The sequence below is a fragment of the Equus quagga genome, chromosome 18, assembly GCF_021613505.1.
Source record: "Equus quagga isolate Etosha38 chromosome 18, UCLA_HA_Equagga_1.0, whole genome shotgun sequence".
Classification (NCBI taxonomy): domain Eukaryota; kingdom Metazoa; phylum Chordata; class Mammalia; order Perissodactyla; family Equidae; genus Equus; species Equus quagga.
The window spans coordinates 38,880,821-38,894,015 of record NC_060284.1 but is presented as its reverse complement, the minus strand read 5'-3'; positions in this window follow the sequence as shown (position 1 = coordinate 38,894,015).

Here is a 13,195-nt window from a genome sequence, read left to right as displayed (position 1 = left end):
CTCGACGGTAGCACTATTGAAATTTTGAACTGGATAATTCTCTGTTGGGGAGGCCTGTCCTGTGCAGTGTAGGATGCTTAGCAGCACTCCTGGCCTCTACTCACTAGATTCCAGGAGCATTCATACATCTTTGACAACCAAAACTTTCTCCAGAGATTGCCAAATGTCCACTGGGAAAGAAAAGCACCTCTAGTTGAGAACCACTAGTTTAGATGCATATCCTTTTATATGTGTGTGTGTAAGTGTATGTGTGTGAGTGTGTTTAATCAGGTTGTCCTGTTGGATGGGATCAGGAATCCCAATGCTTAACCAAACTAAACTAACCAGCTTGATGCCTTAGCATATTTTGAAACATTTTTCAGGATTGTGACTTAATGGGATTCCTGGGGCCCAGTGAATTACATGCATTCTTTTGTATGTGTACAAGAAGGCCTTACTATAGTTCATTCTTTAATTTGCTCCTCTTTCAGATGTGAACCAAAGTCTGCAAGGTTGATGATCTGCATAGGTAAGCCACCTGGCCTAACCTGCCTGAGGACCAGCACCGTCTCACATCGTAGTCATTCTGTTGCTGTGTTTCTATTGTTTCCGTTTTTCTCTCTGTATTCTCTTCATTCTGGGCTGGCATCTATTTTAACTCAGGCTGAATATCATCCATTGGTGGTTCTCTGTGGGGCTTACATGATGTGAAGACATTTTAAATATAGCTGCACACATTTCCTCCTGTACTATGTTGTCAATTTCATATTCATTTCTGCTTAAGCTGGTCGCTAGGTTGGCTGATGAGAATTCATTCTTGGAAAAAGCATGATAAGTATTTTCTACTTTTTGCAAGTGAGTCAGACTGTGAATGCTGTTTTGTGTCTTATCAAAACATGAAAAATACATGTTGGCAAGTAATAACATGCAGTGGATTTACAGTAGTGCATTCCAAATGGATATATCAGGACTTTGTCTTTTTTAACTTTCCCGCACCTATTGAGCTAGACTCACATGACAAAGTCTTTAGATAAATTAAAAGAACCCTTCCTTGCCTGAGCCTCACATCTCATTTTCTGTGTCCATAACGAAAAGAGGCAGCCAGACCTCTATTGACAAGCTACTCGCCCACTTATCTTCAGCCTAACTCAAATTATCCTGAAAGAGTAAACATTTACTGAAAACTATGTTACCAATTTACTGGGAAATTCAATGGACTCCAAGAGCAAGAGATGCTAAGATGGGAATAAAGCCACACACACACAAAAATGCTCTTTCATGGTAAGCAAAACTGTAGCATTAGAAAATCTTAGGTGAAGAGAGAGAGCATGAACACAGGTCCAGAAGTTCTGTATCAGAAATGATTATTACTCACCCACTACACATGCATTCCTCTGCAATTTCCAGCCTCCTTGCATATGATGGCTCTAGCCAATGAAATGTGAGTGTATCACTTGCAGGCTGAAGAAGAGCCAGGAAGCCACCTATTGCCATAGTTTCCTGCTATAGTGACTTTAGAACATGAATGTTCTGGATTACATGGTGGTAAGAAAGAAGCAACCTAGATCTCTGAGTTACCACATGGAAGAGAAATGTGCCGGTCCTGACCTGTGACATGAATAACAAATTATTTGTTACTGCAGCATGGCTTCTCCTAGCCTAAGACATCAGTCAGCCTGAAAGAGTTGGAAAAGAAAAGTGGGAAGTGGGACTCAGACACAGCCAAATAAGTAAAGAGGAGCAGAGAGGCAATTAGCTCAGTTTGAAAATTATAGAAATATTTTAGACAGCAATTGTTTTCTTTGGAAGCAGAAAGAGGGATTTTTGTCTGAACCTTTGGCTTATTGATGGCAACAAATCTCTTAGCAAATTTCTGGGAGGGCAACTTCATTGTGTTGGTATTTTACTCTTCCATTTAAAAATCTTTTTTAAATTAAATTTTTTTTGTTGTCTAACATACCTGTCTCAAGTAGTCACCAATCAGAATCACAATCTCTTAATTAATGATGACCTTTTGTGTTTATTTTGTTTTAATGCTGTTTTTTTGTGTTAGGCACAACTTAAAGCAACGATGTTTTTACCTCTTTTAAATTGAAACAAGTCTTCACTCTTATTACAAATTACACAAATTAGGAGAAAAAAACAGTTTTGAAAATTTTTTTACTCTATTTTCAGTTGGGGCTCTTTGCCAACTTTGTTGTTAAATTTTAAATGTGAGTGAAATTTCAAAAACTAGCTAAATTGTTAGTTTTTTAGTTTTAAGTTTTATCAAAGGATTCTGAGACTGTTATAGCACTTAATTCCAAATAACAGGGACAATCAGAAGATTGGTAGAAAATTTAGAGATCCCAGATATCTTCATTTTGATTTTCTTAAAGAAAACAAATATTATCTTACTCCATTTCCAAAGTTACAAGAAGAAAGGATTCCCCTATTTTGTCCTCTCAAAAGATGACAGAAAGAATTGGCAAATGAATTAAGTCTAGGAAGAAGGCCACCTGGCTTTTGTATACTAGACAGGAAGGATAAAGTCCAGCAAAAGGGTTTTCCCCATAAGGAGACAGCGGTAGTGGGGAGGATTCTTGAGGGTGGATGGAGTTAGGGAGTATAAGAAGCTGGAATGTAGCCTAGTTCCACACACAACTTGGAGAGCTTGATTTCACACCAAAATTGAGCCAAGGCTTAGTGGAAGCCTTACACTTTAGCAAATGTCAGCTGAGTTTCAGATTTCACAAAAGAGCTTAAAAGAAGAAACAGAATCTTGGCAGTGATGGTGACTGGCTGGTAATGGCCGCTGCTAGAGGTGGCCACACAAATTGCACTGTCCTGCCCCAACAATGAATCAGTGCAGTGATCCAGGGGGTACATGTTTAATTTGTGAAAGTTAGTAGCAGTAGAGAGCATTGTGTGTTCTTAGCTCTCTGGATGTTCTTCATGTGGGAAAGCAAAGAATCCATTAGCGATTTAAGAGCTATAGAGGAAATGGAGGGCTTTTAAAAAAGGATCTATTTAGTTTTCCATTTATTTTATTCAATATCTTGCAGTTCACAATCACACAAATAATTAAAATAAAGATTCAGTCAGCTCTTGGCTATCAGCTGTAATAATCTTTTCCTACAACAGCTTTATTTTAATGGGGTAAATTGGGCAATTAAGGATTTGTTTCTGGGCAATGAGCAGAGGTGTCAAATCCAAGAACATCATCATGTTGAAACTCTAATGGAACACCGGGTTTAGACGACAATCATCAATGACTGTGAAAACCGTTAGATAAAATGGTGATGAGCAGCTTTGTAATAGACAGACTAGAGTCATCTGAACTGACTGATAACCTTAATAGCCCTAAAAGACAGACAACCAGCTGTTGTATGTATCCTCATGAATGCAGGAAGAAGTACCCAGCACAGTCTGTTCAATATTCTTTTCAAAATTATAACATGAATCTAATCAAGCCTTTAGATTTAACTATAAGCTAATAGAAAATGGGTGGATAGAGGAACTGATTAAACGTCACCATGAGACTGAACGGTTCTCACAGTCCTGGAGGCTGGGAAGTCAAAGATCAAGGTGTCAGCCTATCTGGTTCCTGGTGAGAGCTCTCCTCCTGGCTTTCAGATGGCCATCTTCTTTCTGTGACATCACATGGCAGAGCTCTTGTATATCTTCTTTTTCTTGTAAGAACTCTAATCCCACTGTTGCGGGTGGGGGTGGGGTGGGTGGCCATCCTCCCCATGTCATCTGAACCTAATTACCTTCCAAAGGCCCCACTTCCAAATACCATCACTTTGGGGGCTAGAGCTGCAACATACAAATTTGGAGGAACACATTCAGTCCACAATAATCTCTTACGTGGTTTTATCTATATGTATGCCACCACTAGTATATGAATGCTCCCATTGTTCAACATCCTCTCCAATGCTTGGTATTTTCAAGGGTTTTTCATTTTTATCAATCTATTAGGTGCAAAATTGTATCTTATTCTGGTTTTAATTTGCATTTTTTGATTGTTAGGCTGAACATATTTTCACTTGTTTGTTGGACATTTTAAATTCCTCTTAAGTTTAGAGATCTTGTCATTTTTTTTCTTTTGGGTTGTTAATCTTTGCTATAATGATTTATAGGTCTTTGTAAATTCTGCATCCTAATCTTCTCCAGTTTATATGCATTGAAATTATCTGGTAGTATATGTTAGACTTTTACTTTTCTTTTGTTAATTATGGCATCTCTTCATGATATACTTGTTTAAATCTTAATTTTTATGTAGCCTAACAATTTTTTCTTTCTAGTTTGTTCTCTTTGGGTCCTATTTATTATATTCTTCTCCTAGAAGTAATAAAAGACATTTTATAATGGAGAAGTTCTTTATAACTCCTGAAAGTTCTAAATATTAAATTTGCAGAATAGGTTGTATTAACTTTCTGATATTAACTCTCGGGTATGGTGGGAGGTAGGAATCCATATACATTCGATTTCTTCTGCATTCAGTTACTCTGGAATCTAATTGATATAGAAAAGGCAGCGTGAATGTTTGGTTCTCTCTCTTTATTTACTAATTTTAAGAATATTGGCTTAGTGTCTCTTACGATTATCTTGTAAGAAATGTGCTCAACTCCCCACCCATAATTTGGTTTAATGTTGAGACTGATGATGCCACAAATGTATCAAGAGGGTGTGAAGAGATGTGTTATTCACATAAAGAGTCTTTCTGAGGAGAGCAGAGCAAGCTCCCAAGCAGCTTTAGAGAGCAAAGAGGGAGTGACTGGCTTTGACCTCTATTGTGGTGAGGGAGTAGGGCTAGACGAAGAGCTCTTGCATAAAGGCTGGGGCTTGCCTAGTTTAAGCACTGCCTTAAGGAGCACGTGGGCTTGCCCAGCAGTAGGACGACAGGAGAAGGGGGAAGGATGGGACTTGAAAGCTGTCAGTGGTCAAAAACAAAAAAATAGAGTCGAATTCTTTACTACAATTCACCCTTGATATTTGACTGCTGATTGAAATATGCATTGCTTTATTCAATTAAATTTGAACTTAAGTAAGCCATTACAGCATCTATGAGACCTGACACCTGAGGCTGGTAAAGGAGGTTAAATTTCTATTGAATGCCTTATTCAAGAGCCCAATATTACGTATTCTAAGAACTGAGTGCCTTCACCTCTTCTCTAAATAGGTCTTGTACCATGGATTTCAATTCTTGAAGTCCCTGTTTTAATTTACACTGGGCCATATTAATTAGTTTTAACCAGAGAGGTACATGGAGTCCCATTTTGTCAAGCTGATTATAAGTGACAAAGATTTAATTTAATTTAAATTTATAAGTTGTTGCGTCAGAGTGTCCATGCCCACCCTGGGATAATTTATGGGAATGGGTGCAATGGCTGTAGAGAATTTATGCATGGCAATAGTTCTGATGGCCAAGGTGAATCTTATCTGTTTGTCCTTTATTTTATGTCCAGTGACTATTGTAGGAGTATAGGGTATACATTATTGAAACTTATGGGATCCCAGGTGTAACCGTGATTTGAACCCCAGTATAGATTAAGGTATGAAGGTTTGTCAACTTGTGCATTTCATCACATGTTAAAGTTAACTTAGAACCTGTGTTATAGAAGCACAAAAGCCAATCAACATGGGATTATATTTGGGGGAGGAGGATTTTTAAAATAAAATTAATTTTTAAAACTACTTTACGTTCACAGCAAAATTGAGCATAAGGTGCAGAGATTTCCTGTATACTCCCTCTCTTGACACACACATAGCCTCCTCCATTATCAACATTTGCTGCCAGAGCAGTACATTTGTTAAATGATGAACCTACACTGAAACATCTTTATCACTCAAAGTCCACAGTTTACATAACAGTTCACTCTTGATGTCATACATTCTATGGCTTTGACAAATGTGTGATGACATGTATATGCTATCATAGTATGAGATACTGTATCATATCTACATGATATACTATATCATATCATGTACTATAATATAATATAGACGAGTTTTACTATCCTACACTTCCTCTGTGCTCTGCCTATTCATCCCTTCCCACCACTCGACTCCTGGTAGCCACTGATCTTTTGACTGTCTCCATATTTTTGCCTTTTCCAGAATGTCATATAGTTGAAATCATACAGCATGTAGCCTTTTTAGATTGACTTCTTTCACTTAGTAATATGCACTTAAGATTCTTCTATGTCTTTTCATGACTTGATAGGTCATTTTGTTTTTATCACTGAATAATATTTCATTTTCGGAATGTACCATAATTTATTTATCCTCTCATTTACTGAAGGACATCTTGTTTGCTTCCAAGTTTTGGCAATTATGAATAAAAGCTGCTATAAACATCCATTGCAAGTTTTTTCAACTCCTCTAGGTAAATAGCAAGGAGCACGATTGCTGCATAGTGTGTTAAGAATATATTTAGTTTTATAAGAAACTACCAAATTGCCTTCCAAGTTGGCTGTATCATTCTGCACTGCCACCAGCAATGAATGAGAGCTCCTGTTGCTCCACATCCTCACCAGCTTTGGTGTTGTCAGTGTTTTTGATTTGGCCATTCGATTAAGTGTATAGTGGTATATCATTATTGTTTTAATATGCCATTCCCTAAAGATGTATTATGTTGAGCATATTTTCATATGAAATATGCCTTCTTCCTTGGTTCAGATCTTTCTCTCATTTTTTAGTCAGGTTGTCAGGTTTCTTATTGTTGAATTTTAAGAGTTCCTTATATATTTTGGATAACTGTCCTTTACCAGATATGTCTCTAGCAAATATTTTCTCCCAATCTGTAGCTTGCCTTTTCATTCTCTGGGCAGAGTCCTTTGCATAGCAGAAGTTTTTAATATTAATGAAGTCCAGCTAATTAACTTTTTCTTTCATGCATCATGCCTCTGGTGTGTCTAAACAAGTCATTGCCATACCCAAGCATCTAGATTTTCTCCTATGTTATCTTTCTGGAGTTTTATAGTTTCATATTTTACTTTTAGGTATAAGACACATTTTCAGTTAATTTTTGCAAGAGTGTAAAAGTCTGTGTCTAGATTCATCATTTTTTTCACATATGGATGTCCAGTTGTCCCAATATCATTTGTTGGAAAAAATTATCTTCTCTTCATTGTATTTCCTTTGCTTCTCTGTAAAAGTCGACAAATAGTATGACTATATTTGCGTGGGTCTGTTTCTGGGCTTTCTAGTCTGTTCCATTGATTTATTTTGTCTATTCTTTTGCCAATGCCATCCTCTCTTGACTACTGTAGTCTTATGGTAAGTCTTGAAATTGGGGAGTGTCAGTCTTCCGATTTTGTTCTTCCCCTTCAATATTGTGCTGTCTATTCTGAATCTTTCACCTCTCCACATAAACATTGGAATCAGTTTATCAATATCCACAAAATAACTTCCTAGGATTCTGATTGTATTGAATTTATAGATTATGCTGGGAAGAACTGACATCTTAACAATATTTACTCTTTCTATCCATGAATATGGACTATCTCTCCATTTATTTAGTTCTTATTTGATTTATTTTATCAGAGTTTTATAGTTGTCCTCATAGAGCTTTTGAATGAAATGGAAATCTATTTCATTTTTTGGATGCTAATTTAAATGGTATTGTGCCTACATTGATGATCATGTTGATTGTTAACAAATACAGTTTTACTTTTTCCTTTCCTGTCTGGATGCCACTTATTTCTTTTTCTTGTCTTATTGCAGTGGATAGAACTTATAATACAATCTTGAATAGAAGTGGTGACAGTGGACATTCTTGCCTTTCAATGTTTCACCATCAAGTCTGATGCTATCTGTAGGTGTTCTGTGGATGCCCTTTTTCAAGTTGGGGAAGCTCCCTTTTATTCTCAATTTGTTGAGATTTTAATAATCAGAAACAGATGTTGGATTTTTGTCAAATGCTTTGCCTGCATCTTTTGAGATGATATTTTATTTATTTATTTCTATCTGGCGTTATTACCACAAACTTCACAACTTAGAACAACACATATTTATTATCTCATAGTTTTGGTGAATAAGGAGTATGAACAGTGATTACTTAGCTTAGTCTCCTGCTTCAGGGTCTCACAAGACTGAAATGAAGGTGTTGGCCTGGGCTGAAGTCTGATGTGAAGCCTGCATCAGGGAGGATCCATATTCAAATTCAGATCTAATCTCAAATGTTTGCTGGAAGCATTCACTTCCTTATTGGTTGGAGGACTGAGGACTTCAGTTTCTTTCTGGCTATTGGCTGGGAGCTGCCCTCTGTGCTTTTCTGTGTGGTCCCCTCAATATGGGAGCACACAACATGGCAGTCTGCTTCTCTGAAGCCAGCAAGGAAAAGTGTCTTTTAGCAATACTGATATTACAGTCTTATGTGATGTGATCACATCCACAAAATCACGTACATTCTTTCACCTTAGCTGTATGCTATTCATTAGCAGCAGGTCACAGGCCATGCTCACACTCAAAGGTAGGAGATTACACACAGGTGTGAATGTCTTAAGGTCAGGATCATGGGGACCATCCTAGAGTCTGCTCCCCACTGAGGATAATTTGGATGATTTTTTTTTTAATCAGTTACTATGATGAATTACATTGATTTTCAAAAGTGAAACAAACATTGCATTCCTGGGACAACTCTACTTCATTATGATGTATTATCCTTTTTATATATTATATTTGATTTGCTAAAACTTTGTTTAAAATTTTTGCATCTGTGTTCACGGAGATATTGTTTGCAGTTCTGTTTTCTTTTGATATCCTTGGTAGGTTTTGGTATTAGGCCAAAGTTGTTCTTATAGAATCAGGAAATTTGTCCCCTGTTTGATTTTCTGAAAGAGTTTGTGTAGAAATGGTACTATTTCTTCCTTAAATATTTGATAAAATGCCCTGGTGAAGACTTCTGGGCCTGCAATTTTCTTTCTGGAAGATTTCCACTACATATATAATTTCTCTAATAGATACAGTGTTACTCAGGTTATCTATTTCTTCTTGAGTTTGTTTCAAGGAATTTGCCTGTTTTATCAAAGTTATCAAACATATTGGTAGAATGATTTTCATAATATTCCCTTATTATTCTTGTTATGTCTGTAGATTTGTGGTGATGTTGTCTCTTTAATTCCTGATACTGGGAATTTGTTTTCTCTCTTTCTCTCTCTCCTGATCAACCTGCCTACAGGCGAGCAATTTTATCTATCTTCTCAAAGAATCAAATTTTAGTTTCATTGATTTTTCTCTATCATCTTTTTCTATTTCATTTATTTTCCACTCTGATCTTCTTTATTTTATTTCTTCTTTTTACTTTTAATTTATTTGAACTCTTTAGCAAATATCTTTAGGTGGAAGCTGAGGTAGTTGGTTAGAACCCTTTCTTTCTAAAATAGGGGTTTAGTGCTATAAATTTCCCTCTAAGTAGTGTTTTGGCTACATCCTACAAATTGTGGTATGTTTTATTCAGTTTGAAATACTTTCTAATTTCTCTTTTAATTTCTTTATTAACTTTTGGGCTATCTGGAAGTCTGTAATTTGGAAGTGTATATTAGTTTCCAAATATTTAGGGATTTTTTGGATATCTTTCTGTGCTATGAAATATATTTTGCCCAATGTTAACATAGTCACTTCATTTTTCTTTTGACTAGTTTTAGCAAGACATCTATTTTTTGTGTCTTTTACTTTTAATTTATTTATACTTAACTGAGTTTCTTGTAAATAGCATGTAGGTTGGATCTTACTTTTTTAAAAATTCAATTTGACAATTTTTGCCTTTTAGTTGGGGGTGTTTAAACTATCTAGAGTTAATTTGTTGAATTTATTGGTATAAAGTTGTTCATGAGATTCTTTTATTATCCATTTAATGACTGTAGGATTTGTTGTGGTTGTCACCTTCCTCATTACTGATATAGTTAATGTAAGTTTTTTCTCTTTGTACCTAATCAGTCTTGCTACAATTTTATCAGTTTTATGTATATTTGCTTTTTAATTGGCATATTTAGGACTTTTATTGTTAATGTGATTATTGTTATAATCATGTTTAAATTTATCATTTTACTATTTTTTAATTGTTTCATCTTTTTGCTTATTTTTCTTATGTCTTTTTTTATTAGGTAAATTTCATTTATTAATCTATTTTGTCTTCTTTATGGCTTATTAGCTGTAACTCTTTTTTTATTTTAGTCCTTGCACTAGGATTTATAGTTGTGTGTATACATATTTAACTTATCACCAATTATCTTCAAGTGATATTATACCACTTTATGTAGCATATAAGAAATTTACAATTGTATAGTTCTATTTATCCCATGCTGATGTTTGTACTATTTCATCAGAAATTTTACTTTTACATATGCTATAAACCCCACAAGATGTTTTGTTTAAACAGTCAATTTTATTTCCCAGATATTCAAATAACAAGAAAAAGTCTATATCTACCCATGTAATTATTGCTTGCATTGCTTATGATGAGCAATCTGCTGTCATTTTTTCTTTGTTCATTCATATGTATTTTTTTTCTGACTGCTTTTAACTTCTTCTCTTTATCTGATTTTGTGCCTGTGTAGTTTTCTCCATATTTCTTGTGCTTGAGGTTCATTGAGAAATTTTTATAACTCTCCCTCTCTGTCCTCTGCTTTGGGACTCCTATTATATGTATATTAGGTCATGTAAATTTTCCCCACAGCTTTCTAACACTGTGGTTATTCCTTTTAGTTCTTTTTTCCTCTGTGTGTTTCATTTGGATAGTTTCATTGCTATGTCTTCATGTTCTAATCTGCCAATTATCTCATCTAGTGTATTTTTCTTCTCAAAACTGTGGTTTTCATCTTTAGAAGTTCATTTTGAGTCTTTTAAATTTTCCTATTTCCCTACTTAATTTTTTGAACAAGTGAAATACGGTTATTATAACTGTCTTAATGTCCTTGTCTGCTGATTCTAACATTTGTGTCAGCTCTCAGTCAGTTTTTTTTTCTTCCTCCAGGAAGTCTTCATTTTTTTTGCTGGGAAAGATTTGCCTTGAGCTAACATCTGTTGCCTATCTTCCTCTTTTTTTTCTCTTTCCCAAATCCCCTAGGATGTAGTTGTATGCTCTAGTTGTAGGTCCTTCTAGTTCTTCTATGTGAGCTGCCACCACAGCATGGCTACTGACAGGCAGGTGGTGTGCTTCCATGCCCAGGAACTGAACCTGGGTTGCCAGAGCAGAGTGTGCCAAACTTCAACCACTAGGCTATCAGGGCTGGCTCATGGGTCAGTTTTGACTGATCATTTTTTTCCTCCTCATTGTGGATTCTTTTCTCTGGCCTCTTTGCAGGCTTATTATTATTATTATTTTTAAATTTGATTCCAGACATTGTAGATTTTTCCTCATTGTGTGCTGGATATTTTTGTATTGCTATAAATATTCTTGAGGTATATTCTGGAATGCAGTAAAATCACCTGAAACAGTTTCATCCTTTTGGTCTTGCTTTTAAGGTTTGCTGTATGGAAACAGAGCAGCATTTAGTCCAGGACTAATTTTCCTCCACTACTGGGAAAAATCCTTATGAGTGCTCCATCCAATGCCTTGTAAATGATGTTTTCTAGTTTGGCTGGCAGGAGCAGGCACTATTTCCAGCCTTGTGTGAGCTTTGGTACTGTCCCTTCTAATCAGCATGGTTCTTTTCTAGTTCTCAGGTAGTTTCCTCACACATCATGGACTTTCAGAGTCCCTGCTCTAGGTAGCTCTCTTTACAGCTCTCTGTACTGTGAACTTTAGTTTTCTTGGTGCCCTGGAGTCACAAATCCATGTTTTCAGCTCAGGGAACCATTGTCTTCTGCCTGGGTTCCTCCTCAGCCACTCTGTATCATGCTTTGGAAATTTCTCAAGGCAGTAACTAGGACAATCTTAAGGGTCATTCATTTGAGTCCTGTCCTTCAGGGATCAATATCCTTCATTGCCTGATGTCCAGTGTCTTGAAAACCATCATTTCATGTGTTTTATCCAGTTTTTTGGTTGCTTCAGGCAGGAGGGTAAATCCAATGTACGTTATTTGATCTTGGCTAGAAGCAGAAGCTTCGTACGTTTCTTTTAATAATTACATGAAATAGCATGTTAAAATATGTTTATGTATAAAGCTTCATACGTATACTCATTATTTCCAGAACACTGTGTAAAGTGTAAATATCATCTTATTATTCAAAAAGCAATCATGAAATTTTATTTTAATATAGATTTTTTGTTATAAAATTCACAATGCGTATATTGTAGACATTTGGAAAACAGAAGCATAAAAAAGAATACTAAAATCGCCTACATCACACCAACAAGATGTAGTTACTGGTGATATTTTGGAATGTATCCTTCTAACTCATTATTTACATATATTGGGATCCTTTCCCCCCAATATTGTATAATGAGAATGTTCTGGTGACATTAACTGTTTTTCAAAACTTAATTTTCAATGGATGGCTAAAAGTATATCTATAGATCCACAATTCCTTATTTAACCATTACCCTTCTATGGGAGCATTTATAAAATTTTGAATTTTCACTACTATAAATAAGATCTTTTACATAAATCTTTGTCCATAATTCTGGTTATTTATTTAAAGTAAATTTTTAGATAAATAATTAGTAGTTCAAACTCCTTTGTTAGAAACAAAGGAAATTGATAGCTTTTGTCTTTCCTAGTAGATGGAATATTTTATCTTGTGGGGTTAGAGTTGATTGATGCTAAAGATCATTTTGCCATACTGCATTGTAACACTACAGGTATAAATAAACTTCATTTAGTCAAGACACATCTCTGTGTTCATGCTAGCTAATTGAAAAATCCTATAACCAGGAGGAAGATTGTGAAAGATTAATGAAGGTTGTCAAAGGAGCTAGCAGACAGTGATCCAGATGCTGAGATAATTTTTCCTGCTCCCTTTTTTACTTTCATCACGCTAGAATAAATACATCACTGGAAAAAAGATGACTTCAGTAAAAAATATATACGAAAGGACTAGTGTACCTGTAATGAATGGAGTTAGGATCTGTGATCATACCATTGGTATTCAAATTCTGGCCTTTCCTTTTGTTAGTTGTTAACTTCTTATTCTCTGTGTTCTAGTTTTGGTATCTGTAAAATGGGGATAGCGTAATACCTCAAATGGTTGTCATGAGGATTCAGTTAGATAGCAAATTTATAGTATTTAGAACAGTGCTTGGCAAGTAGTGAATAGTTAAGATTTAGTAGATATTATTAGTACCAAT